This window comes from Hyaena hyaena, unplaced genomic scaffold (assembly GCF_003009895.1).
Source record: "Hyaena hyaena isolate Hyena2069 unplaced genomic scaffold, ASM300989v1 scaffold_53, whole genome shotgun sequence".
Classification (NCBI taxonomy): Eukaryota; Metazoa; Chordata; class Mammalia; order Carnivora; family Hyaenidae; genus Hyaena; species Hyaena hyaena.
In genome coordinates, this window is record NW_024080686.1 from 2,994,296 (window position 1) to 2,999,782 (window position 5,487).

At 48.2% G+C, this 5,487-nt stretch overlaps 1 protein-coding gene across 5 annotated transcripts in view; it reads left to right on the top strand.

Annotated features, from left to right (window-relative positions):
• Nucleotides 1-5,487, top strand: part of GREB1 (growth regulating estrogen receptor binding 1) — a 149,311-nt gene that overhangs the window by 23,798 nt on the left and 120,026 nt on the right. The window lies entirely within an intron of this gene.

Genomic DNA, 5,487 nt, shown 5'->3' on the forward strand with positions numbered 1-5,487 from the left:
TCTCTCTCTCTCTCTCTTTCCTTCCTTCCTTCCTTCCTTCCTTCCTTCCTTCCTTCCTTCCTTCCTTCCTTCCTTCCTTCCTTCCTTCCTGTCTTTCCGTCTTTCTTTCGAGAGACAGCAAGCAAGCAGGGGAGGGGCAGAGAGAGGGGTGGGAGAGAGAGGATCAGAAGCAGGCTCTGCATTTCAGCGCAGAGCCCGATGCGGGCTTGAACCCACAACCCACGAGATCATGACCTGAGCCCAAGGCAGACACATAACCGACTGAGCCACCCAGGCGTGGGGTCTCGTCTTTCTATACAGATGAGGGAGTTTGAGTCGGTGACTGGGACCCCGTCCCCTTCGGGCCGCTGTCAGGTCTCTGATGAGCGGATGGAGACAGAGCGGGTTGAACCGGGATGAGGCCAGCCCCACTGGGGCCGCTGACTGCCGCCTCCCGGGCCTCTGGCCGTTGACAGGTACCAGGCACAGCGCTGGGCACCTTACACCGCTGCTTCTGCTTCCAGCAGAAAACTCAAGGGCGAGACTTCATCAGCCCTGTTTCATGGAGGAGGTAATGGAAGCCTGGGGAAGGTTGCATAACTGGCTCAAGAATAGAGTGTGTGCAGCAGGTTCGAGTCCAGGGCTCCTGCCTCTCTCACCAGCCCAGAGTGGGTGGAATTACCCTCATACTCTGGACACACTGCAATTTGCTGTGGCAGAGAGGCCGGCCCCTGACCCCTTAATTTTCAGAACTCGCGGGATCAGAGTTCCATCCAGCGGCCGTCCTCTTAAGAACAAAATATTTACATTGCCTTCTGTGTTTCAGCATGAATTAAATGTACTGATTTTGATACAAAATTACACAATACTTAATAACTCATGTGGCCAAGACATTAAAACAACACATCCTAGATTCCCTGCGCAGGTGATGGGGTAAGTAAGCATCCACATTTCCTCGTGACGGGTGTCTTGTTCCAGCGGCCACAAAATAGGGAGAATAACTTTGGCACCGAAAGCAGCCCTCCGGTGACTGTCCTCTGTGGGCTGGCCCCTAGATCAGGTGCATGAGGTTTGATATCCAGGAACAATTAAAGCGAACATGGATCGTTTCATTTTTTACTATTGTTACGATTTCAAAGAACTTGTCCAGAACTTGCTGTTCCGTGAAATGGGTAGAATGATTGCTGATACAGGAGCCCCATGGCATGCAGCTCCCACCTATGCGGGGAGAGCCTCCTGTTTCTCAGAGTCCCTCCTCCCTCCCCTTTGCGGCCCCTGGGGGCCACACCAAGCCTGTCCTTCCTCCCCTCCTCGAGGTTGGGGTTCTGAGACCATGGAATTTGGGAACTGTTGCCGATGTCACCATACCAGCCTTGGAGTGGGTGAGATAAAGGCTATTTTGTACTTTCCTGAATTATTCTACGTGAGGATTCTGGTCTTTCCCTCATTCTGTAAGTCTTCTACACCTGGGTTGTGTTGCTTCACAATAACATGTTAAAGAAATGATCCCGGGGGGCGCCTGGGTGGCTTAGTCGGTTGAGCATCCGACTTTCACTTAGGTCATGATCTCGCGGTTCGTGGGTTCGAGCCCCGCATCCGGCTCTGTGCTGACTGCCAGCTCGGAGCCTGGAGCCTGTTTCAGTCTGTATCTCCCTCTCTCTCTGACCCTCCCCCGCTCACACTGTCTCTCTCCCCCTCTCCTAGAAATAAATAAAACATTAAAAAAAAAAAAAAAAAAAGAAATAGACACAGGATATTTAACAACCACAAAGCAGAAAAANAAAAAAAAAAAAAAAAAAAGAAATGATCCCGGGATATTTACAACCTGGAAAGCACAAAACCGCATAGTAGATGTGATTGTTTCCAGAGGCTTCTAGCCGGCTTCTAGCCCACTTTTCCAGTATAGGAGGTCTGTCCTCATCTTTTTTTTTCCCTGATGAATTTTTACTTTTATTTTTTAAATATAATTTATTGTCAAATTGGTTTCCATACTGCACGCAATGCTCATCCTAACAATGCTCATCCTCCTCCGTGCCCATCACCCCTCTTCCCCTCTCCCCCCAAATCAACCCTCAGTTTGTTCTTGGTATTTAAGAGTCTCTTATGGTTTGGCTCCCTCCCTCTCTGTAACATTTCTCTCCCCTTCTTCTCCCCCATGGTCTTCTGTTAAGTTTCTCCTGATCCACATATGAGTGAAAACATATAGAATCTGTCCCTCTCTGCCTGACTTATTTCGCTCAGCATAACACCCTCAAGGTCCATCCATGTAGCTACACGTGGCCAATTTCATCCTTTCTCATTGCCATGGAGTATACCATCGTAGAGATGAACCACATCTTCTTGATCCATTCGTCCGTTGATGGACACTGAGGCTCTTTCCATGTTTTAGCTATTGTGGAGAGTGCTGCTGTGAACATTGGGGTGCATGTGCCCCTGTGCATCAGCACTCCTGTGTCCCTCGGGTAAATTCCTAGCAGTGCTATTGCTGGGTCCTAGGGGAGTTCTAGTGTTCACTTTTTTGAGGAACCTCCACCCTGCTTTCCAGAGGGGCTGCACCCGTTTACATTCCCACCAGCAGTGTAGGAGGGTGCCCGCTTCTCCACATCCTCGCCAGCATCTAGAGTCTCCTGATTTGCTCATTTTAGCCACTCTGACCGGCGTGAGGTGGAATCTCAGTGTGGCTTTGATTTGTATTTCCCTGATGAGGAGGGAGGCTGAGCATAGTTTCATGTGTCTGTTTGTTCTCATCTGAGAGAGAGAGAGAGCGCGAGCGAGCAGCCCCTCCGGGCTTGTCCCCATCGTGGCCCCATCCTGTGTACCAGGCTCTGCTCCTTGTCCACTCCGCATCGCTAGACCTTCCTTCTCCAGAGATCCTCGGCAGCTGGAATTTCTGATTCTTTCAGGGGGAGAAAACCTCAGTCCCTTCAACCAGGGCTGGCCTTGGCCTCCACCACCCGTCCCCAGCCGTGCATCTGGGACTCAGGAGCGTGACCCTGGAATGCTTCCCAGAGCTCGTTTCCCAGCACGGCGTGCCCTAAAGGCTCTTCAGCGGAACGGGCTTCCTTGTGTGGCCTCCCCCCTGCTCTCCACGTGGCCCGGGGAGGAGCGCTCCCCCCCCCTCCTGGCACTGTGGACTGGCACGCCTACCTCTCCGGGGTAGCCGGCCGAACGGGAGCACGCACAGTCCTTCAGGAACAAAGAGTCACTGTCCAGGACAGTACAGTCTAAGCCTATGTTTAGAATGAAAGAAAACAAAACAAAAGAAAACAAAACATCGTTTTGAGGCCAATATAAACCAGAGAGATGTGGCCTCCACCATGTCTGCTGGAGTACAGACTACCTGAAAACTCAGTCCAGACTGATTTACCATAGACTTGCCAGAGATGGCCATTTATTTCGCCCCAAATCCGGAGATCCGCCAAATCTGCCTTTTCTCTTTTTTCAGTCTTTTATTATGGAAAATTTCAAACATATCCAAAAGAAAGAAGAATTAACATAACAAGCTTCCATATAAGCATTTCCTATCTTAAAAAATTAGCAGTCCATGGGAATCTCATTTTATCTATCTATCCCACCTCCCCTCAAACAGCGTCCTTTTCCCTGCTGGGTGGTTTTATTTTATTTTATTTGAAATTTTTTTAATGTTTACTTATTTTTGAGAGATTGAGACAGAGCGCAAGCCGGGAAAGGACAGAGAGAGAGACACACACACACACTGAATCCGAAGCAGGCTCCAGGCTCTGAGCTCTCAGCGCAGAGCCTGATGTGGGAGGTGGGGCTCAAACTCAAGAGCCATGAGATCATGACCTGAGCTGAAGTCTGACGATTAACCGACTGAGCCACCCAGGCGTCCCCCCACCCACCTCCTGCTGGATTGTTTGAAAGCAAATGCCAGATATATAGTTTCTTCCAAAAGTACTTCTGTGGTGGCACAGTGTAGGGGGTATAGTCAGTGGCTTTGTAAAAGCCTTAGAAGATGACAGGTGGCATCATGCTTGGGAGCATCATGTGACATAGAAATTTGTGTCGCCATTTTTCACACCCGAAACTAATGTCACATCGTGCGTCAACTATACTTTTACAACCCTGAAAGTACTTTTGTGGGTATCTCTAAAGGGATTCTCTTTTCAAAGAAGCCAGTATCACACCTAAAGGAGAAATTAACAGTCATTCCTCATTATCAGAACTGTCCAATTAGGATTCAATTTCCCAGATGTATCATTAATATGTTCTTGCAGTTGGTTAGCTTGTGGGATCAGGATCCAAATGAGGTCCATATGTTGCATTATATTGCTAGGTCTCTTAGGGGTCTTTTGATCTACAGCAGTTCTTTATTTGTTTATTATTTTTTCCTTGCCATTTATTTGTTAAGAACACCAGGTCATTCGTCTCTTGCAATTCCTCACTTTCTGGATTTTATCGATTGCATCCATGGGCTGCTGTTTTTTTTTAATTTTTAAAAATAGTTTATTGTCAAGTTGGTTTCCATATAACACCCAGTGCTCATCCCAAGTGCCCTCCTCCATGGCCATCTCCCCCCTTCCCCCCCCCCACCCATGAGTCCTCAGTTTGTTCTCAGCATTCAAGAGTCTCTCATGGTTTGCCTCCCTCCCTCTCCCCCACTATTTTCCCCCTTCTCCTCCCCACTGGTCCTCTGTTAAGTTCCTCCTAATCCTCCTATACGTGCAAACATATGGTAGCTGTCCTCTGCCTGACTTACTTCGCTCAGCATAACACCCTCAAGGTCCATCCACGTTGCTACACGTGGCCAGATTTCATTGTTTCTCATTGCCATGGAGTGTTCCATCGTATAGATGAACCACATCTTCTTGAGCCATTCGTCCGTTGATGGACACTGAAGCTCTTTCCATGTTTTGGCTATCGTTGAGAGTGCTGCTATGAACATTGGGGTGCATGTGCCCCTGTGCATCAGCACTCCTGTATCCCTTGGGTAAATTCCTAGCAGTGCTATTGCTGGGTCATAGGGGAGTTCTAGTGTTCACTTTTTTGAGGAACCTCCACCCTGTTCTCCAGAGGGGCTGCACCAGTTTACATTCCCACCAACAGTGCAGGAGGGTGCCCGATTCTCCACATCCTCGCCAGCATCTAGAGTCTCCTGACTTGTTCATTTTAGCCACTCTGACCGGTGTGAGGTGGAATCTCAGTGTGGCTTTGATTTGTATTTCCCTGATGCTGAGGGACGCTGAACATCGTTTTGTGTCTGTTGGCCATCTGGATGTCCTCTTTGGAGAAGTGTCTGTTATATCTTCTGCCCATTTCTTCACTGTATTATTTGTTTTTCAGGTGTGGAGTTTGCTGAATTCCTTATAGATTTTGGATACTAGCCCTTTATTTGATATCTCATTTGCAACTATCTTTTCCCATTCTGTCGGTTGCCTATTAGTTTTATGGATTGTTTCCTTTGCTGTGCAGAAGCTTTTAATCTTGATGAGGTCCCAATAGTTCATTTTTGCTCTTGATTCCTTTTTTTTTTTTTTTTTTGCCTTG